Raw genomic sequence first — 25,900 nt, forward strand, 5'->3', positions numbered from 1 at the left:
ACAGCCATGGAAAGGCTTGCGGGAAGGGGAGTCGCGGGGCCGCTGTGGGCCCCTTCACAGCCAATGCACTTGGCATGGGCGGTGCAGGGGCCTCAGGCACAGCCCCACCCTACTTTTCACTGTCTGCAAAATGCATTTAAAACATCCCTTTGTTGCTAGGTATGACTGGCACATGGAAGGAAGGTAATAACACCAGTCTTATAGCTGCATCTGGTATTCATGCTACAGGAATGCGGACAATCACAGGGCCCAGTCATAGGAAATGGCAGGGACTCGCTTGCCTGATGTGAAACAAAGGACACAGATTCCATTCCTGACCGCACATGGTAGCAGCGGAGTGTCGCGAGGCAGAGAGGAAGAAGAATCCGCGTCGAGGTAAGGGCACCCACTTAAATGCTAGGGCTTAAATGTTCGATTTAAATGCTCGGGCTGTGTGAAATAATTTGCGCTTTTTTTAAATGGCTGACTGTTTCGAGTCGCACATTCCATGTTGAGGTAAAGTGTCCCATGGAATTAAGTGTCCCCATTTAATTACAGTAGAACATGAGAATTTAGAAAAGTGAACTAGATGAATACGTTATTCTACGAGTCACGGAGATTTTCAAACTCTCAGGCTGAAGAAGCTTGTGTTTGTTTGAAGTGTTATGAAAAATTCCATTTTACGATATAGTTTTGGTTTAGCTTTGCATCTAAACCTGCAGTTCCTGGCATGAAGGGTGCCAGACAGACCTGCGTGATTCTCTTCTTGTGAGATACACTCTGCACAGTGATTTGTCACTTTGCTCCTCGGGTGGATTTTGTTTTGTGGAGTTAGTGCTGGGCTCAGTGAAGACTATTCTTTCATATTTCAGTAACAAAGCCACTGGTCTACAGGGCAGCTCATCCTCTGCAGCTATAGACTGGAATATCAAGTAGGGACTATTGTGGTACCTTAATATCGTTGCCAAAAATTAAAGGACAAAATTAGAAAATCTAAGTGCATATAGGGAAGTAAAGATCTACTTTTCTAAAATCCACATCTATGTACCTTGAAGATGTGTTTGTTGTCCGGGTACATATTTGTGGAGTTAGGTACAAAAAAAGCAAAATCTAAATATACTTACCTCTCGATATGTTTATCCTCGATATTATGGCTAGGATGATAAGGTACAGCGATATTCTTTACTCGGTATTCACCTTTGTTTGTGTGCGTATGGATGTTTGCAGGTTGCACCTTTTGTGTGTGTGCCTCTGTGTGTGTGCCTCTGTGTTTTTTGTTAACACAGCAAGGGCAATAAAAACCTGGCCTACCAAGTTGTGAAGTGTATCCCCTCTTTTCAATAAACTTTGCAAAGTGGGTTAGAAAGTTGCAAAAAGTAGCAACAATCTGGCACACGAAGTAGGGCTGCACGAGATAAACTCTACAAAATACCTACTTTTTGCTAAATATTTTTTCACAAAGAAAAGTAGTGAAGTTTGGAAGCTTCAGAAACAGTGCCAGGTACGAGGTTTGTGGCGTGGCGCAACTGGAAGATCGAACGCCAAGCAAGGTCCGATTAACAATACATTTAATGTATTTTATTTCTGTATCTTTCATCCTCCCGCTCATTTTCGACAGCCCACTTGTGTGAGCAAAAAAAGAAGCAGTCGAATTTTGGCCAAAGTTGAATAAAATGCTCAAGAAGCTAAGGCCCATATTTATACTTTTTAGCGCAGCATTTATGTCATTTTTTTGACGCAAAAGCAGCGCAAAAGGTATAAATATGGGCCTAAATTCGATAATCCTAGTCACATATTAGCATTGTCAAAGCCAAAAGCTCTGGATTTTGTGCACTGCATGAGAAATGGGAGACGACGTGCACATACAAGCATCACACACAAACACACAACAACCGTCAAAGATATTAGCACCCACAAACATTGGCACACAAAGAACTTCAGATTAACAGGCCGTCCCATATACACAGAGAATATAAGCACACAACAGAAAACGAAGGGCCTGTTTCAGAGTTTGGTGAATGGCATGTCTGTCCCAAATGTGATATTAAAAGTGCCATTGGGTATAATGGACTTGTATTACCGTAGACGGGAGACATCTCTTTAGACATGGAGTAACTCATACCCAAACTGTAAATCCGGTCCAAAGTCTCTCGCTCGCTCTCTTTCTTTCTACAACACACACACACATTGCAAACACCCATGCGCACAGACTTTGTCACACACAGACCACATGCTTACAGGTACCAGCCCATACACTGAGATTGCTTTTATGACTTTTGGAACTTGGACTCTGAAAAGGCTTATTTTATCTGCATACTGGCATTCTGCTAAATTCTCGGCCTAATCTTCGTTAATGACTGAAAAGAATATGCTACAGGGCAAAGAGTAGAGGCGCAGGGGGTGGGGAAGGGGGCGGGGCCTGTCTGACCTGTGTGAGGAAGCAGCCCTGGCCTGCAGTCTGGTTGCACTTAAACGGTTTGGGAGGCCTCCTGTAGTTTTTAATCAGGGTAGGTTTCTAAATCTCTCCACTTATGCAACTCCCCACCACTCCTCGGGATTGCTGAGCACGTGGAGACAGGCTTCGCGAGCACCATGTGACTCCCATCCCTTTTCTAACTTTTTGACACATTCTTGTGAAACTACTTGATACTGAAAGTCTGAACGGTGGTAGAAATATTTGTAACTTTGACCATGAGTTAGTTAAAACTCCACCTACTTCTGAAGAGCGATTGTGCAAAACGGGAGAGATCAATTCTGTGGTATTTTTTCGAGTGGTGGAGGAGGCCTAGTGGTGCACTTTGGACTGCATTTTCAGACGTTATTATAGAACAACCCCATACAGTACATACTTATTAAACGTTATTATTGAGCAAATACATTTCTCAAAACAACGATTGAACCAGCATCTCGGTTTCGAATTTGGAAAGATTAGACCTTAATCACTTTCATTAATTGTGACCTGCGGATCCATGGTGTCTCAGCGTAAATGGGCACTGTGCTAAGAGTCTTTCAACCTATAGGTGAAGGAGGATTTATTTTTAGTTAAATACATGTTTTTATTGTTCCCTATTCTTACCATAGGGAGACAGCAAAGCAGGGGTAGAGAAGTCTGCATGCTCAGGTATAGGGGCAATTTGAAAAGTTTATTAAACTTGAAAAAGCTTGTGAAAATATTTTTAGGCTACATTTTAATGTAAGATAATTTTATATATTTATTTTAAATGTAGAAAAAAGGAAAAATGCTATAGCACTTATTGTAATTTAAAAGTAAACATTAAATAATGTAAAAATATATTTTTTAAAGTTTACATTAAAAAATAAATCCCCCACCTAAAGCAAAATAAAATCTACATAGCTATTTATTAAAAGTGGGGTATACAATTAATTAAAGTATTTTAATTATGTTTTAAAATGTTGCATTCATCATCAAATTGAAAAGTTTATTAAAATATTTTATAATTAAATAATATGTAGTCTTTTTTATATTTTTTGTGACATTAAATTGTAAATATTTCTAACTTTTAAATAATTAAATTTAACATTATTTCCTCTGGGGTTTTAATTTAGATCACTGTCTCCATTATTTTTTTATGAAAGGGTGTTGCTGTACCAGTGGTTGACCATGTGTGGTGCTGGATTTACTACTGGGGTTTTAGCAGTAAATTACACTTGTAAGCTTTGCTCAACCCCCTTTTTCAGGAGACGGAAACATGTAAAACTACTCCTTTGAGTAACTTTGCACTCAGATTTTGTGACTGGCCAAAATTATGTGAAATGTGCTGAAAAGTGTAAGAGTAAATTACAGGTGTAAATTACTCAGAAATATAATTTACCTTTATGAATTGCCCGGATAGCATACAAACAAAGCTTTATGACATCCCTAGCCATGTACCAGGCTCCTTTTTACTGTAGAGAAGCTTTAAATAGAGGGCAAGAAGGTTAAACTACAGAAATTGAAGGGCCCGGTTTACAAATGTAAGTTAGCATTTGTAGAATTGCTCACATGTCTTTTACACCTAGGTGTAAATCTCCTCAAATATAGAATTCAACATTTCCATTTGTTGACTTACGCCTGATGCAGACCTACAAGCCTCTATCTCTTCAAATGAAGGACTGGAGACTCTTACAACTGACTTTATGTCCAAAAGGTTACTATTAGTAAATAATGTCTTTTTTTATTACTATTAGTAACTTTTATTCCCACCAACACAAGTAATTGACATCTTTTCCTTATTTTTGTTTTTACAGATCCCCGAGTCACCAGATCCTCGGGGTCTGTGCACGTTCCCAACACTTCCACCACAAGACAGCTCCAATACTCTGATTAGATTAGTCACAGAGTCTAAGAGAGTCCAAGTGGGGAAAAGGGGATTAGGAAGGGAACAGCTGGGAAGGAGACCTGTAGGAAGCAAAAGGTTAAACCACACAACATCAAAATAACCTCTCATGAAATCAGTACTATGCTATGACTCTAAGCATAGTCATTCTGAAAAAACATGAACAACCTAAGAATAGTCTTAAAATGACTAGGCATTTAGATGACTGAATACCTGTGGGGGAAAACAAGAGGGGTTAGATAAAACTTTCAGATTCAAGTACTTTCTTTAGCATGAGAATCAGGAAACAATCTGAGTAATTTCTGAACCATCATATGAATCTTATTTTAAGAATACATATCAGGAACACACAACATTACATCTAGATCTCTGGTCTTTTTGTGTTCTCTCAAAACATTGGAAAGTGAACTGCGCACATTGCAGGTTTTCATATAAGTATTAAACACCATAGAAGGATTGTGCACCATGAATAACACAACGTAGATTCAAGGAATAAATCACGCGACTTGTCAACTCGAATACTACCAAGTAAATGCCTTAGAATGGTAGCGCACAGTAAATAACATTAATTAAGCATGAGGAAAGAATCGCGCGTCTTGCCGATTCGAATGCCACCATGTAACTGCCAAAAAAATGGTAGCGCACAATGAATAACGTTAATTAAATACGAGGAAGGAATCGCGGGTCTTGCCGATTCGAGTGCCACCATGTAACTGCCAAGGAATGGTAGCGCACAATGAATATCATGAATTAAACACAAGAAAAGAATTGCGCGTCTTGCCGATTCGAATGCCACCATGTAACTGCCAAGGAATGGTAGCGCACAATGAATATCATGAATTAAACACGAGAAAAGAATCGCGCGTCTTGCCGATTCGAATGCCACTATGTAACTGCCAAGGAATGGTAGCGCACAATGAATATCAAAGGTTAGGTCACTAGGAAGCGAATCGCGTGTCTTGCCGATTCAAAGGCCACCACGTAACTGCCAAGGAATGGTAGCGCACAATGAATATCATGAATTAAGCACAGGGAAAGAATTGCACGTCTTTCCGATTCGAATGCCAGCATGCAAATGTCATGAAAAGTCCAAATGCACATTCACACACGCAAGAGCAAACTATTTAGCATGAAGAATTAGGCCAAAGAATTCGAGCGTCATCGATAACGGAGTCGAGGGCCCAGCCTGACCTCCATCTTACCGCCCTGATCAAGAATCACCCAGCCGAGTGAAAGGGCGAGGCCTGGAAAATCAAAGTAGGCCACCAGAACAGGAGCTCGGGAAGTTGCTGCTGCTCTGCACCGGGGCCTCTGAATAGTGAGCGTGGAGCTGGGCTGGCTTCCTTTTATAGAGTTTTGGCTCAGCCCACAACCACACCCAGGCATGCTGCAGGGAAAGCTTCTAGAAGGCCCTGGAAGAGGACCACACCCTGACACACTCTGAAAGCCTGCAGCAATACATTGCAAATGAACAGTATTTATAAGCACCTTAAAAATAAATCTTCAGGATTGAACTCTGCAATGCAAAAGGTTAAACAACAACATATCGGCACAATGCATAAATTACGTTATCTTGAGAGTGCTGGGTTTTTGCATTCTAGTCGCCCATAGAGCGCGCACTGCCCTGGTATTGACAAAAGATTATTCTTCATGATTAATAAGATATGTTTCCTATACTTTTATTGTCCAAGGACAACCAGAGTAATGGGGCAACATATTTCCACTAAAACTTAACATTTTATTACATTTTAAGGTAAACAGTTTTATTTAGTTTTAAATAATGTTTTAATTATAAATACAATAAATGTAAATTTGACATCCTCCACCTTTATTGCATCATTTGTGTTGAATTTCTCAAAATCTTGGATGTAAATTATCGATTATTTTATTTGTAATACAGTTAAAAATAAGTTTTAAGTTACAATACACTTATATTGTTATGCTTATTAAAATAATGTGCACATATTTAATTATTAATTTAAAAGTAATGTAAATAAAGTTTAATTTAAACAATATATTATATGTCCCTATGTGTTAATATTATTACCTGCCTACTCTGAACAGGAGTGTATTGCAGTACTATTGGTTATCCTTGTGGAGGTCTTGACGTTCTTCAGGGCTGGGCTAGAGTACATTTGAGCCTGTTTTGCTACTAGCACTACTGGAGTACTGGAGCAGATTTAAAATTTGTATTTTGTGAATTGCATTGGTCTTGGTCTTACTCATGCATGGGTGCATGTTTTGTATTAGCATGTCCCTCCGTAACCCTTCCTTCAATTTTCCTTAAAGCTGTCCCTTTTGTTGTACTTAATCACAATTTTCAACAACTCTACATTAGCCCTGCCTTCCACACTTAAACTAAATCCTACATTTAATTAGGCTGAGGCCTTTGCCACTAGAGTGATACTGATGATACTTTGGTAGCCAGTCAGTCACAACAACTTTATTTCGTCAACAATCCATAAAAAAAAAAGCAAAATAACACATCACAAAACATGAAAAAATCACAGAAATAACACCAGATTTCAAGCAAACATATACAATCACAATCAATAAAATTCTAGATAACCAGGAAGAAGTTACTGCTCTTTCACATTAAAACCTCAAAATTAAATTAACAAGCTCATAACGTTCTCCAATTCGGATTGCACTCTTAAAATGTAGTACAGTGTGGCATAAATCTGTCTTAGTTAATTTTTGTAAAAATTCTATTGCAGAACGATATTGCCTAAACTCACCCTGACACCTCAATGGAGTCTGAAAGGTACTTCTTGGACCTGCATAAAGTGGGCAAAATAAAATAAAAAGACAAGTGCTTTGTTTGGTGGTGTAATCACAATGACATGGTAGTCAATAATGTGGAGTAGATGTATGTGCAGGTCAATATAAAAACTATGCCATTTCAGTAGCGCACCATTGTGACCCCTGCAACATCTACCTGATGCCCATGAAGCCAAATCTCCAAAGAAGTTAGCAACTTAGGCATCTCATCAGCCTTGGGTACTAGCAGGCATCACACAGCAAGTTGTACCATAGATCATGAGCACAGTCATTAGGCAATAGAAATATTGGGCCACCCACTACCAGCCAGATTCCCAGTTCACCAGGCTGGTGTCCGCAGTGCTCAGCGTCCACCAGGTTTCTAGCCCATAGCTTTCTCATAGAACAGGTAAGTGGTACAGAGACTGCACTTAGCATATGTGAGGCTGCTATTTTGCCTTTCAGTAACATATCGCCCTACAGACAAGAATAGTGTGGCACAATTCTCCATGTGCGGCCCATGCACACTAGAATTTCCCAGCCACCAGTTACCAACATGGGTCCCACCCCATCCTGTACATCCGGCAAACACAAAATGTTGCATCTGCCAACATCCCCCTGACCACCAATTCCCCACAGCCAAAGTGGTGCTCCATGACCCATAGCCCTAATCCCCAGCTACAGCACCAGCTGGTTCCAAATCACTAAGGCCCCTGATCACTACCTGGCCATCACCATGTTCCCCCACCATCATATTGTCATTTCACCAGAGGACCTGCAGAGCAGCAGAGTGACACACCTGCATCTGCCCCTCCATGACCACCAGTCTGTGCTCTGTTGCAACAAGCCCAGCTATTCCATTCCATAACAGCAACTCCACTGAGTAAGGGAACCGCAAGACTGCGATCTACGATTCATGCTAGAGTGCTGGAACATACATTTGTCTTCCAGTGCTACTCTGTGAGGAGCACATGGACTAAACATTAAACTGATCTCTATGCAAACTCTGACAATGCCAGATAAAAACAGTAGCAGCCATAGAGGTGCATCACCTCTTATAAGGCTTGCAACCATGCCCTCAGAATAGATACACCAGAGAGCACTAGCATAGCAAAGTGAGCAGGAACCTTACCCACGATGAAGAACAAGAAGCCTCTTAAGAGAGACCAGAAAAGCGGTGTTGGAAAAAGCAGGCCTTAGAAAATTGCCAGTCGGGAAGATTAGTTTTAGTGGGAGGCACCCTGTAGAGGAGCTGGGAAATATGAGCAGAGAGGGTAGAGGTGGAGGCAGGTTACTAGACCAACTTAAGGGCTCCTCCATCTTTCTTGGGCCATTACCATCATCCAGGGGTCCACATGAAATACTGTTGTTGTGAAGCCCAAAACACCCAATGGAGTGGCACAGAAAACATAGAAAGAAGATGATGAATATCCAGATGAGCAAGAGTGGTTGCAGGGGAGATGGTTCAATGCTTAATATGATCCATTGGTTGCAGGTGGTGCACACCAACACTCATTTTTGCGGACCAACACTTATTTTGCTATAACAGACTTTCATCCAGAGCAAGAGAGATTAAAACACAAAGGGGGTAACAAAAGAAGAAGAGAAATGGGGAAAATGGTGATAAGGAGAAAGCCTGGATGTAAAAGAACCAGCAAGAATGAGATGGAGAGGCAGGGAGTGTCTAGTGCTGTATTAAAGAGGCAAGTGATGTAATCAAAACTACATAGTCTTGATATTCGACACACTGACATTTGATAGCACACACAGCCGTGGGCTTCTGAACAAAACTTTGGGCTCTGGCATTTTTACAAATTAAACACTGGGTTGGTTGGTGCAGAGAATCAGGGTATTCGTTGGGAAGGTTTGGGGACAGAGGGGTTTGGGGTTCTTAGTATGTGTACAATTATCTTTCTATTCATCCCAATAAAGGTGATGGGTGTGAAATACAGGGACAGCTTCGTCCCCAAGAAGAGGTGTTTGTGGTGAACCCAATCCCCATGGAGCAGAGGATGCTGAGGTCAGGAGCAAGTCAGCTATTCAGCCTCCAAATAACAAGTCCCCTGAGAAATAGCATACCAGGACATCCGTGGTTCCCAATCCAAGTAACTTGAATGTACCCCGTACCTCCTGTATGGCAAGAAAAAGTCATTGATAATTTGGGTGCAAAGGGCCTCTTACAGGCTTTCGGTCCAGTGCAATTACACCTGCTGCACTAATGATAGCTATGCTTATGCCAACAGAATAGCCAAATAAACCTGTCAGTGGACATCTCTTTTCCCATCTCTCCCTCTGCCTTCTGGATCTGTGCTCCAAGGTCTGCCAACCTCTTAACCCCCGTGCATTAGAAGTCCTACTCAACTGAGTCAAAGCTTCTGAGCCTATGGAGACCACGCATCCAAGACACGATTCATCAACAGCTTTCACACAATTACAGTCTTTTTGTTGAACAATTGTTCCATGTTTTAAATTACTGCACACTGGATTACCTGAAATCTTGACATGTTCAGCAGAGATTAGCCTTATGTTGGGGGCCAAGCTGCTGGAGCCTGTGTAGTATCTCTTATACCTCACATTAGCACTAGCAACTGGATTACATGAAAGACCAGCAACTGCAGTTAAAACAGAGACAGATTTAATGAACTAAATTATTGAATTATGTGGATTCTGGAGAGGCCTTGACTATGGGCACTATGCCTACATTCACTGCATGTGATCTAAGGACTCGCCGAGATCCCGCCTGCAGCACTAATAAATCCACCTGACATAGGCCTCACATCAGGGTCCAGCAGAGCCAGATGTGGGCTAGGTTGCTCAGCCCCACCTGCTTCCATGCTTCCTAACTGGGTGTTCTCTTTTTGATATTCAGGTTAATGAGACAGAGTTTTGTCTTGCCAGATAATGGAACAAGCCCAAACATGATGATTAGTAGATATGGAAAGTGTTGCATAGCCAATGGGGGAGGGGGGGGGTTAAATGGACAGGTGGAAGATGTCTGGAAGCTAGGGTAACAATGGAGTGACAGAGCATGATTTCTAAGATGATGATGGCTGTGGGGTGTTGTGGGCAGTAAGTTACCTAGTCCAGAGATCAGAGGTGCAGTAGACAGGATGAAATGACTCTACAGGGGAATAATGCTGACCCACTATTAGTTGTTGTGATCTGCTGCTCAGACAAGAAGGAAACCAGTCAAAAACTGTACCAGTTATGCCGGTAGAATTGACATGAGAGAAACTTGTGGGGAAAAACTGCAGGCGGATCTAAAAGTATCAGGGCAGTAAGTTCCTTATTAACAGCAGCCTGCTAGGGATTATCTAGGATTGCTAATTTAGTACTGTGATGTAAACGGAAGCCAGACTGGGTGTCTTCAATGGTTCCATTTAGTTCTAAAAAGGAACAAATCTGTTTGGCCACAGACTTCAAGCATTTGTGCAGCAGTCAGAAGCAGGAGTGGCTTGCGACACATTTAGGGAGTGGGGTGGTGGGGGTGAGAAAAAAATTAATTTGGAAAAAAAAAAAAAACACCTATCTGAAGTGTCCCCACCGCGCTGCTCCTCTAGCCTTCACTGCAGCTGCAGGCACAGGCTCCCAGCCTGCCCTGCTGCCAATCTGAATGCTGCTGTCATGCTGCTGGCAGCATGACAGCAGCACCTGGATTGGTCGGATGGCCCAGACAGGGCGCTACAAGGCAGAGCAAGAGTCTCTTCCTGCTGTCTCCAACCCGGCAACACAGTCCCGGGTTGGAGAGAGCCTAGCGCGGATGTGTGTTTGGCAGGCCTACGATGGGCAGCCAAACATACATGCACACTGAGGGGGGAGTTCTCCGTGCACGTCACAGCCTGTGGCCCTCCCCTTTTACATTAAAACAATAATAAATGTTGTTTATTATAATTTTATTGTAAAAGTTTGGCTGCTGCTGCTAGGGGGAGGAGGGGGTTGCGGGGAGCAACACTGGTCCGCCATAGCGGAGGAGCTGTGCCTGGTCAGAAGGACTGCATGTAATACAGGCTTAAGGTCATTTTTTCAATGATGGTCTGAACATAATCTTTTTAAAAATAAGTGTACCGACCCACATGCCAAGGGTAGAGTTATTATTTACACCACAACTGGGGCTAGAAGATCCTGAAGAGAAGAAAGAGGCTTACCAGGGGTGGGGTCAAGTGGCGAGCATGATCTGCAGAATGTTATGAGCTGAAATCAAGTAGGCTGAAAGATGACCACAGAGATTGTGGAGGTGAAGACGGAGGGTATTAAGAATTGGTCACATAAGATACTCGGGCACCAGCTGCCCTGATAGTTTCAATTTTCTTTACAAAATAAGACGCCACATTATTGCAACTGGAAAAGATAGTAGGTGAAGAAGCGCTGTGATGTCAGAGCTGTTTAAAGAAAGTTAATTCAATTTTTCAAAACAGCTTGTTTATCATTAGATGTTTGAATTATTACTGAACACAGGAGGGTTCTGCTTACTTAATAGCACGTTTATAGCTACATAATACATTTTTGTAGTTGACTTTCAAGGAGTCACCCTTAGTGCAGAATCCAAGTCCGTGTTGCATGTTTCACAGCTTTCTACAAAGTATGAAGATCAATGTAAAACCTACCTCAAAATCATTGGTTTAATTTGTTTCTGTCTTCTGGGGACCAGAAGTTGTACTGCAACTGCAATAGATGACTAACGACCAAGAGTATGCTCCAGATATGTTGGAGAGATGAAATAGCAGTCTTAAGGTGTCATGTGTTATATCTTTACAGCTCCTTGGGAGAACTGTTCTCGATCCTTGATCAATCCCATTGTTCCATGCCCACCAGATATGCCGTTGGTGTCGGGGATACCTGTACTTCATTGGGGTTTAGATATTTAGGGGTCTATGTTATGGAGGATGCCCCATGGTCTTTTGAATGAAATCTTTCCTCCCAATTAGAAGGCCTTGATCAAGATGTTAAATATTGGTCCAGTCTCAGTCTGTCTCTCTTGGGGTGTTCTGCCATCTTTAAAATGGTATCTCTCCCACACCTTCTCTAGCAACTACAGAAGCAACCTTTCCCGGTAGACAAGACCTTCTTCACAAAGGTCAATGTGCAAATCAGAATGCTGGTGGAATGGTGTGGTCCTTCGGGAATAGCCTTGGGGAAATGTTGTTGGCCTGTGTATGAGGTAGGGATAGCTACCTCTGATATGCTTTTGTATTATGGGGCAGCACACCTGCTGATAGTGGTTGACTGATGGTTTGGAGGATTTGATGATCTGGCATATGCAGAGGAATGGTGGGTGATGGGTGGCCTTCCACATTTGCTCTATGAAAGTGTGACGCTGAAGGCTCTTTTCTCAGCCATGAGGGTGATACTTGGGAAGTGGACCACAGCCAAGAAATCAATAGGATCAGTGGGTAGGTTGATGTTGGGGACCCTGCTGTGGCGGGGCACAAGATTCCCACATGTTGTGACTTTCTGCGGTTTTCTACCTGGGACACCATAGGTATCTCCACATTCGGGGATTTAACACACAAAGGGACAATTAAGTCCTTTCAAGATTTACAGGCAGAATATGAGTTGTATCAAACGTAATTTTTTTGTTACCTCTAATTCCTTCAAGCACTGCTACTATTCTTGCAGGTGGTGGAGAACATTCCCAAATTCTCCCCATGGAAGCGGCACTCCTTCCTACTAATATAAAAGATCACAAACTGTCTTAGATATATATCATGCTCCTGCATAATACACTGGGTCCACTGATGGGGTGAGGAGGGTATGGGAGAGGGAACTGGCTGTAAAAACATCTTAATTTAGGCTAGTACAGCTCGAGTTTCTCCACCGCGTCTACCTCACCAGAGCGAGGTTACACCGGATGGGCCTGATGGGATCAGAGAAATGTTTGAAGTGTGATGATCCACAAGGCGACCTACCCCACACATTCTGGCATTGTCCCATACTCTCCCACCTCTGGAATGGGGCACTGAGACCGCTGGAGAGGGTGCTTGACTGGAACAATCTTCGTGACCCCAAACTCTTCCTTTTGCATGCCTCAGATGATTTAGGTGGCAGTTACTGTCAAAGGGCACTGCTCTGGCTGGATTTGATCTTCGCCAAATGGGATATCCCTCAAGCATGTAAGGACACAATGTCTCCCCTCCAACACAGAGACATGTTCTAAAGTTGTGGACTTCTGTATGGAACTGGAACGCCCGATTTGAATAATGAGCGGGTGCACCCAGAAACATTATAAAATCTGGAAAGACTGAGTCAGGTTCGGAGGCGTACAGCTGGAACCACACACTAACCGTCCCTGGTCCAGCTTAGGAGATGCATGCTTGCGTAACCCTGACATACACAGTTCTCACATGGGTTGAAATGTTTGGTTCTTGCTTGGTGGTATGCTGTCAATTTACCATGCCATTTTACATTATTGCTCTGCTGCTCTGTTTCATGCTACCTTTTTTGATGTGTTCTGTGCCTTTGCTGTGCACGGCGAGCCACCACTCTTGCTGTTTGTAATAACCAATAAAAATGTTTTTAAAAAAAAGATATATTTTAATAAACTTAATATATATTCTAGAAAAAATATAATTACCACAAACTCCAATAAAACTTAAAAATAATATATGCCACAATAAACTAATTAAAACACATTTAAAATATATCACTAAGAAGAGCAAAAAACGAAAAATATTAATTAAAGACATAAAACATGAATATAACAATACACAACATGGCAATATATTAAAATATATATATATATATATATTGTCATGAATAATTTTACAGCATCCGAGAGGCAATATTTACCAGCCAGGAATGACACCGGCACCATCCATCAACTCAAAAGGTAATTTATTTTCTTATTTCATGTAGAGTACAAAGTGCATAGTGCTATTCAGACTGATATGGCAAGGCGTTTCGGCCTGAGCCTTCGACTGGCTATATATAAATATATATATATATATATATATATATATATATATATATATATATATATATATATATATATATATTTAAAAAAAAAAATTGGCTCTCACCAAATTAGGTAACTAAAAACAATACAAACCTCATGCTAATGAACCAATAACATACAACTTCAAATAATCAGTAGAATCCTTAGCCTAATAATCTCACTGCTTTAAAACAGTACAAAACAACTACATTTTACACCAAAAAGTCTATTAGAAGAAGACAGAACTCTGCCAGATTTCCAGAAGAAAACTCAACACTTCACAAAAATATCTCCAAACCAGTACAAGTAAATATAATTTCCTAAAAACTGTAACATAACTTAGTGTTCCCACGTTATTAATAAATCAATAACCAACACCTCCAAATTATAGATTCCACATCAACACTTCAAAAGACACAGTCCTCCTGCACACCAGTGCCAGCTTCATGGATGTTAAACCTGACCAACATAACCTACAAGTAAGTAAAAGCCATAGAAAGTATCTCAGAATCCAAACCCTAAAAATGAAAACTAAACCATCCCCCAAACTAGTCTTCAAACTAAATAAATGATCTTTTAAACTCAATATTAAACAAACACTTTCTTCTAACAGGAAAAGGTGTGCCAACTGACCCACATCTTGACAGAATTAAAGAGAAGCTAAAAAGAAACAGCACATTAAATAGACAGCAAATATGTAAGTATGAAATGTATTAGATAAAAATGCATCTCGCAGTGCTAGAAATAATGACAAAAACATATTTAACATTAAGTAATCCATATATACTTCTACCATTTACACATGAAATGTCACAGTCAAATATATCTCCATACAGAATGGCAAATAATTGTTATTTCACAGGGGATATACATAGAATAAGGAACGCACAAGCAGTGAGCATGTTGACTAGGAATGTACTAAATATTATAGTAATGCTTTTTATGGGAGGACCACACCTAAAAATTATGTTTTAATTAATGTTAGAGATCACAACCCCCCCCTACCCCCCAAAAAAAATGTAATGGACATAGAAGTAAGACATTTCTCCAAGACCTCAGAGAAGCAAGCACTAGAACTCAGAAACCATAGGTTCTATTTTAAACATACACACTAATGTTTCGGAGTACCTTACAGGGCAACACCAGCAGTCCACAATCTAAAACTGTTAATAGCATGTACATGAAAATCCACAATCCATACCCCTGCTGCTCCTAGACAATACAAAGACATAAATATTCCATAACACCTAACATTAACATATTATGAAGAACTATTTCTCCTGCATTACAATAGAAATAATGACAGGTGAATAATCAAATATGCAAAATAAAAGAATTGACTTAAATCCAATGTACAACATGGATGGTGGAAGGCACCAACAAATCATGCTCTCCCCACAAATATACACCATACATTGAGAATATCAGAGTAGTAACATTCCCCTGATTTATGAACTACAGCCTAACCAAAGCTCAACATATTATCAATTATTAAACGCGCTCTCTACAAATAACTATGAATTTTGAGCAGGTAATGATACAAAACATTCTCAACACCTTTCCACACAGCCATATGAAGCTGCTCTTATTTCAATGAAATCATTCAGAGGCATCTTCAAAAATCTGCACTCAGTGTAGAATATTCAACAAACAGTGTGTTTACTTTTGAAATTAAAACATTAGTAGTCCTGGCCGAGGTACTAGTCACAGAAGTAGCTAACCACTACAAAATACAGATTGAACTGCTACACTACCAGTCAAATGAACAAAAACAAAGTCCCCTCATGAACTAATTTAAAGACACCTTGATTGGCAGACTGCACCATTCTGGCCCCAGACGCCAACCCAAATACCACAACCAAAGGTAGAATGTTTTCGACAGCACAAAAGCTCAGTGATCCAAAACCAACAAAGCAGGGGAACAATGGACAATGCCTTCCAAGCTACATGTGGCTGAAGCCATCATGCCTTATACAAATGCCTAGAAATCCTCCAAATAAAACAAAAACGTACCTATAACGAAGAATAGAACCATCAGTATACTAAATTAAACCTAAAATAGCTAAACCCACCAAAGAGATGTACGAAATGTTAAAACTTAAAGGGCAATCTTTGTAAATAGCTACGTTCTGCACTACTTTGCAATGATAGCTAAAACAAAAATCCAACCAAAGTAAGCATGTCCATAAAAATAGAACTCAGCACAAACCTCTTGCTACCCACCAAATTATTTTTTGATACATTTTACAAGTAATAACTACATTGTTCAGTCTGTATCATCAGTATAAATGCAATAATAATATTGTTTCCTGTGGCAGATGGCGTGCATTCCGCTGGTGCTGTGTGCGACAGCAGTGGCCTCGGCTCCCAGAGGAAGCCAAGGCCAATGCCGCCACACTGTATCCACTATGCTGACCGGCAGACACGTTGTAAAACAACGTTTCCACCGGTCAGCCTGCTGGAATAATCTTAATATAGCGCTGGTGTGGCCGCCGGCTTGACAACCACCTCACCATTGCCGTACTGGAGTTGTGGTGGTTCAACCATCCAACTCCTAATCAGGCCCTAAATTATAATTATAAAATACATTTTAAAACACAAATGCAAATATTTTCCAAATCCAAGAAAAAAATATCTACAACCAAAACTATAAATGGTTTTAAACTCAATTCACATTTGGGATTTATTTTAATACCTTTAATTTTTTCTGTTTGCAAAAACATAAATTATTGAAATTTAAAAATTACATTCACTGTATTTAATTGAATTATTACTACTAAAGCATAATGTTAGTAAAACATATTATATTATTTTAAATTAAGACACAAATTACCAAGTAATATATATTTCGCTATAAACAAAATAAAAATGTAAAGACTTAATTTAATATTCAAAATTGTATTTGAACTAAAATGTCTAAAACCTATTTTAGGAAAAACAAATATACACATATATAGTATACCATTAAAACACCAATGTAAAAACAAAGTAAAACCAAATTATTAAAATGTAATTCTAGCTCAAAGTATACATTAAATAAATATTTGTTTCTTCCCCACACCTTCTTCCTACATAAACCTAACATCCTGCTACTAAAAATATTATATTACCTGACATTTTATTTGTTATACATTTTATTTTTAATTTTTGTTTTTTAGAACATTTTATAATACAAAATATTCACAAATTAAATAACAAACTTTATAAAGAAAATCGTATTCCACATTCAAACACATACAACTATATTTTCATATACAAAAATAACAATAAAACGATTATACTAACAATATTTTAACAATGCATTTAAAAACAATATTAAAAACATACTTAACAAATTATTTTCATTGCCTGTCATATTTCTGTCAAAAAAATGTCCTTCATCACGATATTCCTGTAATGATATCCTGGCATCACAAAATTAAAAACCTGATATTTTGTCCAAACGGCATGCCAAGTGCATGTGCAAGTGCAAACTTAATACTTATGAGTCATTATTATATGTTCAGTACATAATGAAATAAAACTAATTTAAACATATTTAATAATAACAAATGTTACATTCATTTTGAAATTCAAAAAAGGTTAGTGAAATGTGTGAAAATAAAATAACGAAGATTTTATTTATAGATGTTTTAATATTAAATTACCCTTATTTATATGTTATACTGAAGGGAAAAGAAGGAAATGGGGGAGCTCACCCCCCCCCCTTTTTTTTTATCCTGCCATCTTGAGCAGGAGGTCTCTTCCTCTACAGTTTGCTCGGTGGAACAGCACCTCTTAATGTGCACAGTGGTACCGTTGTCTGTATCACCCTGTGACAGCTGCTTTCCCCCTACTGACGTCAAGGTGGTTGGTGGATGGTTGGCGGTGTCATTTGGACTCCAGCGGTCTCTAGTTCAGCAAACCGCCAACATCGTAATACGGCGGTCGGACCACCAACACAGCAGTAGTCGCACCGCTGCTGCCGCCTTTGTGGTCCCTGGGCTGCGAAACTCGTAATCAGACACTTAGTCGGTGGATATCTGTGCACAGAAAAAGATTGGAAAGGCAGAGATGGAATATCTGTGCATATTTTAATGAATAGCATTTCGTCATATGTTAGTCGTACTAGAAAATATGGTTTGTGAATAGGCCTGCCTGTGTGGGCTTTCAATCTCCTGTAAGACAAGCCTTTACATTTTGATTAAATGTTTGTATCTTTGCATCTTTTTGGATATAGTCGCTGTATATACAAGAACGTGAATACAAGTGTTTAATTCAGGGCAGTTTGCTTGAACCTAGTGAGATAGCACTGACAACGGTCATAAAAGTAAGAAAGAAGAAGATTTCAATCTTTTAATGTGACTGTTAAAGAAGGATTTCTATAAACTGCAGGTTTTAGGACCAAATAAAATAGTTCAGTGGGGTAATGTACCTGCTTACGAATTGGGATAGAAACTGCTGAGGGTTAAATTCTCAAATCCAGGATACAAAATTATAAATGGAGCCATTATCATGCAGACAACTAACCTTTTGTGAGGAGCTTGTCTGTGCTGGAAATGACACCCTGTAATCTGGGTAAGCATAACAACTTGATAACTTTCTGCCCCGGCATAGTTTGTCCTCCCAACTGCCTCCCTCCCAAGCTTCAAAATAAATAAGATGTATTATTGCAGAAACTCTGTGGTGAAGATTGTGTGTTCTGTTGGTTAGCGAATGCATACCTGGGCAGTGCTCCGATTCTTACACAATGCCGTGGAAATGGAGATGACAGGTCTGAGGGACCTGCCTGTGCACTGCAGGAGAAAGGAGGCCGGGTTTTAACAGGCAGCATGCGTGGCTCGCGTGGGAAGGGCCCTCCTGCTGCGCCAGCACCTTAAAGCAAGGGTGGCAAGTGTTTTGGCTACTACAGCCTTTCCCACATGAGAAAGGATGTAATAGCCAAAACGTTTTGTCACAGACATCATGAATAAACTGTATCTTTTCTTCACCTTGAGGACAGTCTGCAATTGTTTTCTGCTACAACAATGACTGGCTCCACAGTTCGGGAGTGGCAATGGCTTGCTCCTGGAAATGATCTGCATTGAGTAGAAATGACATATATATAGCTACCTACTGGCAACCACCAATAAGGTATGTGTGTGTGTATATATGTATATATATATATGTGTATATATATATATATATATATATATATATATAGTTATAGTTAGGATGTAGTTTCTTTAGACGGAGCTTATTTGTTTTGCTAATAAATTTGGCTCCTTTGACGAATCTTCATGATTTTTTTTTTATATATATATATATATATACACACTACCGTGTGGTGGAAGACTTATTAGGCCTTTTTTTAATAAACATTTCTCTCTTCCAGATAAACATGTTTTCATGGAAAAAGTATTTGATAATTTTTGCATCCCTCCAAAATGAGGTTAGGCTGACATTCTTCATTTTGGAAGCTCGGGACGGTGCACGACACAATGGGAGACAACGGGAGCCCTGAGGTAGAACACAAGAAAGGTCTGTCTTAAAATCAATTTAGAGTGACAAGACAGACAACACAATAAAATGCTCCCTGCTTCTGCACCTCGCTACAGAACAACTCTTCACTGTCCCAAAAGCTCTCTATCATCTGGGGTGAAAAATGGCTATAAGGGCATACTGGCTGCAAGAGAAGCTCACTTTAGCCCCCAGCTAAATCTAGATATTATCATTTTAGGCTAAGACAGACCGAACAAAAGGAAAGTGCGCCTAATAACATTTGTGCAGGACTGTTGGAGCTTGCACACATCTATATCGACGGTGACCATGCGAAGGAAGTAAGAGCCAAGATTATCCAAGGGTTCTCTCTGCGTCATCTACTGCGACAATATGGAATGACTCCTGAAGCAGTCTTGATGATCGTGAGTTTGAGTCCGCCATGGTAATATTATCTCATCAGCGTGGGATGAGGAATCCATCTAGGAAGCGTGCCACATACCATGAGTGAGGCTTCCTCATCCAGAAACTCTGGATTCAGAATTAGGACCTCGGGTTATTATGGACTGTTATACACAAGGCGCATTACGTATCCTAGATACAAGTTCTTTTCCCCTGTACTCCTTGTGGTTAGAAGTAAATTTATCTGACCAGGAGTTTGTAACCAGTGTTTTGAACTTTAAACAGAAAGCCTCTAATTTTGACTCCCATTTACGTGCAGGCTTTACACATACAATGGGAGTCGGATATCTGTAATCTGAGTTAGCTGTGAGGAACACAAATCAAAAATCTGAAAAAATGGATGGGAGAAACAAATCTGCTTAGTTAATGCTACGAGTCTTGCATCAGTGTACCTTACCTTAATCGCATCCCTGATAGGAGCATTCTCTCCCAGGATAGCGTTTCATCTGGTCTCGGGCTAAACGCATCCAAATAATTACTTGAATGCCCAGCTACTTGCCACAGTGGGCCAATCCCAAAGAATAGCACCATAGATCCAGAAGCTGAAAGAGCCTCAAACCCAAAGGCTTTCCAGAGAGGATATGTGACTACAAAACACTGAGGCACAGAAAAACAGAGTGAATGATGGGTCTTCACAGCGCAGATTGCAGTTGCTGATTCTTCTCACTGGGGTTTGTGATTAAAATGCATGTTTTAAACACACAGCTTTTAATCCAGGAGCTGCCACTTTATAGAGTACATTTGGCTGCACAGTGAATATAAACACGGTGTAGCAAAAGGAGTGACATGCCAGGAAGCATCCTGCAGTGGCAGGACCTACGATGTCATATTCACACCAGGAAAGAATCCATGGAAACTGCATTGTGATTTGACAAGAGTGATGCATTCGAGAAAGAAGTAAATGTCCTTAATGGATGAGTTTGTGAACTAAGGCAAGCTATTCTATTTATTGCGTGAGGCTCTACAGCTTTTAAGTTATGCACCCCAACCCTTCCACATAGAATGAATCTATCTATCTATCTATCTATCTAATAATTTCTGTAAAGGGTGAAATGGCGCTCCAGCTACCAGTGGAATACATTTTGCACAACCAGACCTGTGGGTGAGCTTTTATTGGCTGTGGTCACTAAGCACTGGATTTAGCCACCAGGCTCTTCCTCCCCGGTGTCTAGCGTACCATTGCTGTCAGCAGGGACATCTTAAGGATTTTGAGGGCTCTGGGCTAAAAGTATTTTTGGGGCCCATGTTCGGAACAGCTTTGAATTTATGCTCCAGTTTCAGATCTTTCATGCCCTCTTTGACCAGTCACTGACAGTGGACCAACACATTACTTCAAATTCTTAACGTTTTTATATCTAATATTCAGGGATTGTTTTCAATATTGTAACACAGCAGCTGCTTACTAATATTAGTGAAAATAATTTCTGACACCCTCTTATTTCTTCTATTCAAACTGTTTTATTTGGATGTTGCATGAGCATGCATAAACACATTTTTATTCAATTTGTCTGTAGTGGACTTTCACTCATCACCCACATTTAAAATAAATTAAATTAAAACAATATTCAAAACAATCTGTTTAAGAATTATTCAAGGTCACCATGGCAATACCCTCTGCAGAACTGAGCTGGCTCTATCAGGAGGCCACCTGAACGGCTGGGGCCCTTGGCCAGAGGTCACTTTGCCCATGCGTTAAAACGTCTCTGGCAACCAGATATTTAGTCAAATAATAGACAATGCAAAATTATTAATGTAAGTCCTCATTACAAGTCTGGCGGTCTTTAGACCGCCAGTCTCGCAAAGGCGATCAGACCACCGCACTCCTGTTGGTCCGACCACCAAATCACAAACCTGGTGGTCAGACCGCCAGGTGACCACCGCCACTTCCAGGAACATGGTTCCCGGCAGGGTGGCAGCTGTAGGATTTGTGGTCAGCCACAGTGGAGCTGAGTTCAGTGCTGCCGTGATGATCACGAATCCAGTTTCTGCCAGCCTTTTTATGACTGTAATCCCACTATGAAAAGGCTGATGAAAAGCCAGTGCTTGGGGCCAGTGGGGGGCCCATGCACTGCTCACGACCATGTCATGGGCAGTGCAGGGGCCACCTTGTCCAGCACCCTCCGAATGCACACTGTCTGCTGCGGGACACTCTCTGCACGACAGCATTGGCCTCACCGAGGCCAATGTTGCCACACTGTTTCCAATGGGCTGACTGGTGGAAGCTTCAGATTTTAGAGGTTTCTGCCGGTCAGCCCAGTGGAAACCTTGTAATCGGTCTGGCGGGGAGACCAGCAGCTCTTCAGTGGTCTTCTCTTCACAGGGCTGGCGGCCCGACAGTCAGCACATCAACCTCGTAATGAGGCCCTTAATCTTTTTATACTTCCTTTAGTAGCTATTAGTTTTTAGATTGTTTCCTTGCTTCCTAATTAATTTGACCCTACAGCACCTTTGTAGAGGGTCAGGCTTGCTTGGTAGTCAGTGAAAATATTGACCTTATTCTTGAAGGCCCCATTCATGATCAAATACCGTTTTATGTGAAAAGGTTGTTGCAAAATGAGCAATAGACAGGGCCACTGGAATTATGAGATTGTGCAGCCGTGGCAATTTTCATATAATTATAGATTTGCTACAGTTGCCACATAAACCATCACCTGCAGCATAATCTGCAGATTCTAACAAATAATTTTGCTTCTAGCTCAGACGGTTCAAAGTTAATAAAAATGCAGCAACACATTTTGCTGCGCAATGTAAGGCCCTTTAACAAAGATGGACTGGTCAACTTTCTGATGATTATTGCTATATGTGAGTCTTAAACGTGTACTAATGCGGTTCAGCCAATTTTCAGACAGTGCTGCCAAATTAAAAAGTAATGAAGTAATACTATTACAAAATGTGCTGCATTATGCTGCATAATATACCTTATCTTTTCGCATAACTTACTCAACCATGCCACATAACTTGATCCTCTCAGCATAATTCCAGTGGCGCTGGAATAGGGCACAATCCCTTAAAATTGCTTATTGGTCAGAACGTCACAACCACCCTGGAGAGAGTTTTGTCCTGTTTTTTCTCTTGGTGTAATTAGGAGGTGGCATTTCTTCCCCACCATTTCTAAAGTTCACTATCCACCGCTGTTCTATTTTAGAGCTCACTGTGCCTCATTGGGGAGAAACATTACTTGTTGCAAGTCAGAGTAGAGGTGCATTGTGGGAGCTTTACAGATACCTCAAGACTGAGATATCAGTGCATGGCACAAGACAAACCAGAGGGGTACTGTGAGAGCTACATGGATATGACCGTGCTGAAGCAGCAATACATGGTCCGGGTCAGGGTGGAGGTACTTCATGAGAGCCCAATTTGGGTATATTTATACTGCCTCGTTTGAATAAATACATTTGCTTCTGTATAATCATAATTTTCTCATATGTTTCGCTGCTTTTTGGGGCCTGATGCTCCATTGGGTTGTGGCCAACTCGTAAGTAAACCAGTATTTCAGTAGTTCCATAACTGCTTGTGATTATAATCGCTTGTTAAGCAATATTTTTGAAATTATATGCTGTAAAACTCTTCCTTTTGTTCCCAATTTCATGAAAAAAAGTCTTGTGGTTAGAACTTCACCAAACCTCGGAGAAAGTGTTGGTCTTCGTGGTTCAATACGCGCATCCGGTGCAGTGGTGTCCCGTTATGAGCCTTTTTCCTGATCTGGTTCCCAATCCAACCATCATTAGGCCCCATTAAATTTGGGAGTAGTAACACTTTTCAACCAAACGCTTAGAAATGCCAAAACTGCATCTATTTGCCTTCTGTTAGAGACACGGCAGTAAGCACAAAAGTCACTACATGTACGTGCGGTTTTAAGGCTTTTCTGCGTTTTATATCAATATGATGTTAGACAAAGCAAAGTACCACAATAGCGTCATAAATTATGAAACTATTGTGCTAACGTGCTCCATGGTGTGCTGTATAGTAAGTACAGTGCTACCATGGTGACATTAGGGGGGTGCAGGGCGACACAGGAAAAGTGGCGTATCAGAGCTGATGCACCACTTTATTGTAAAAATGCCTCTAAGTTCAAAGTCATGCAAATGGTTTAAGGGTGCAAATTCGGGTGCCTTTTCTTCATGGTAAGAAACAAGCACAGTCTGCATCAGAGCACCCTTGACAATATGGAGACGAGGTTAATGCACTTCCATGCAGACTCTGACATGGTGGGAGCACCTATCTTCCTGGGTTACCAGGTGCATGACATCCCTATGCAGACTCGTCGCTCTGAGCGCACAAGGTCACTGCTCGCTGGATAGGCTTGTTATCTGCGCATGCACAGGGACACAAACAATGGGGGCTCTTCGAGCTGAACGTGTGATGCTCTTGAAGAAGTGCTTTTTGAATATGCTTTATATAGTTAGCTATGAAGTAATCTATATGCTTAAAAGTGAGTATTTAGTCAAAAGGATTGGTTGTTTGTTCAACAAATAAATTAGCTGTAGCCTTTTGGTCAGTTAACAAGCCACAATTCTGGTGCTGTGTTTTGGAGCAGAGGATGTTGCAGTTTCTTACTTCAGTACTCTTAGGCCTACTCTTACCCTTCCCAGTCATTAGTTATGAGGTGATCCCTGTTAACTGAGACAGGAAAACCTAATGAATACTAAAAGTGAAAACTTGCCCATACTGCTGAGTGCCTTAAAGATGCTTTCATTCCCTGCATCCTTCTGACATACCAACCCTATACAAATGCCGTTAATGTCCAGGGAGGGAATGTGGGTTGTAATGACTAGTACAAACAGGACTAAGACTAATGAATATCTTCCCTGTGCGTCCTCCTACTCAATGATTTCTTTAGTGGATCTGGGACTGCTATCTGTACTTCGTAGTCCTATAAATTGGGTTTCCAGAACTTCATGTGATTCGCAGTCTTCGATGAAGCAATACTTGTGGAACCTGTCAGACCTGGCATCCTTGGCGTGGTCTCCCCTATCTTTTTTGCGTCTGCTTCCCATGTTTTGTCTGTGTGCTGGAGTCTGTTTTTGCTATTTTGGGTGCTCTGGGCCCTTTACCCCTGCTGACCAGTGCTAAAGTGCAAGTGCTCCAGTGTAAATTATATGTGTCATTGGCTTTTCCATGATTGGCATTTTTTATTTACTAGTTAGTCCCTAGTAATGTGCACTAGAGGTGCCCAGGGCCTGTAAATCAAATGCTACCAGTGGGCCTGCAGCACTGATTGTGTAACCCACCTGAGTAGCCCTGGAAGCATGGCTCAGACCTGCCACTGCAGTGTCTGAGTGTGCAGTTTTAAACTGTCAATTCGACCTGGCAAGGGTACCCACTTGCCAGCCCCAAACCTTCCGTTTTTATTCATGTAAGGCACCCCTAAGGTAGGCCCTTGGTAGCCCCGTGGGCAGAGTGCAGTGTATGTTAACGGTGGGACATATACTGATGTGATGTCCTAGCAGTGAAATACTGCCACATTCGTTTTTCACTGTTGCAAGGCCTATCTCTCTCATAGGTTAAGCTGGGGGCTGCCTTTAAATAACCTTTATGTCAGATTCCATTTGAGAGCAGATAGAGATGTGGAGTTTATCTCTGAACTCACAATTTAAAAATACATCTTTTGGTGAAGTTGGTTTTTAAATTGTCAGTTTGAAAATGCCACTTTTGGAAAGTGGGCATTTTCCTGCTTAAACCATGCTGTGACTTTGCCTGTTTGTTGATTTCCTGTCTGGGTCAGACTGACAGTTGGGCTGCTTGTGAATCCCATCTAGACAGTGAGACAAAGGGAGCTAAGGGGGTAGCCTGCATATCCTGATGGGCCATCTGAGCTAGGGAGGAGGGGTCACTTAGACCTGAATGGGCTGTGCCTGCCCTCACCAGGAGGTTGGAGACTCCATTGTGTGTGTGTCTGGGGCCTGACCTGGGCAGGGCAGGATCTTCTGAACGAACAGAGACTTTCCTTTGAGGTTTGCCTACTTCAAAGGTA

The 25,900-nt window shown here is 40.9% G+C and overlaps 1 protein-coding gene across 5 annotated transcripts in view; it reads left to right on the plus strand.

Moving 5' to 3' along the window:
* Positions 1-25,900, plus strand: part of HSD3B7 (hydroxy-delta-5-steroid dehydrogenase, 3 beta- and steroid delta-isomerase 7) — a 450,561-nt gene that overhangs the window by 220,020 nt on the left and 204,641 nt on the right. Inside the window, exon 1 of one of the 5 annotated variants that reach the window (XM_069244178.1) lies at positions 230-375. The exons of the other annotated variants lie outside the window; for them this stretch is intronic. The gene's annotated coding sequence lies outside the window, so the exon portion shown is untranslated. Of the gene's footprint in view, positions 1-229; positions 376-25,900 lie in introns of those variants that run through there. 5 annotated transcript variants of the gene reach the window in all.

The sequence above is a fragment of the Pleurodeles waltl genome, chromosome 7 (genome assembly GCF_031143425.1).
Source record: "Pleurodeles waltl isolate 20211129_DDA chromosome 7, aPleWal1.hap1.20221129, whole genome shotgun sequence".
NCBI lineage: Eukaryota > Metazoa > Chordata > Amphibia > Caudata > Salamandridae > Pleurodeles > Pleurodeles waltl.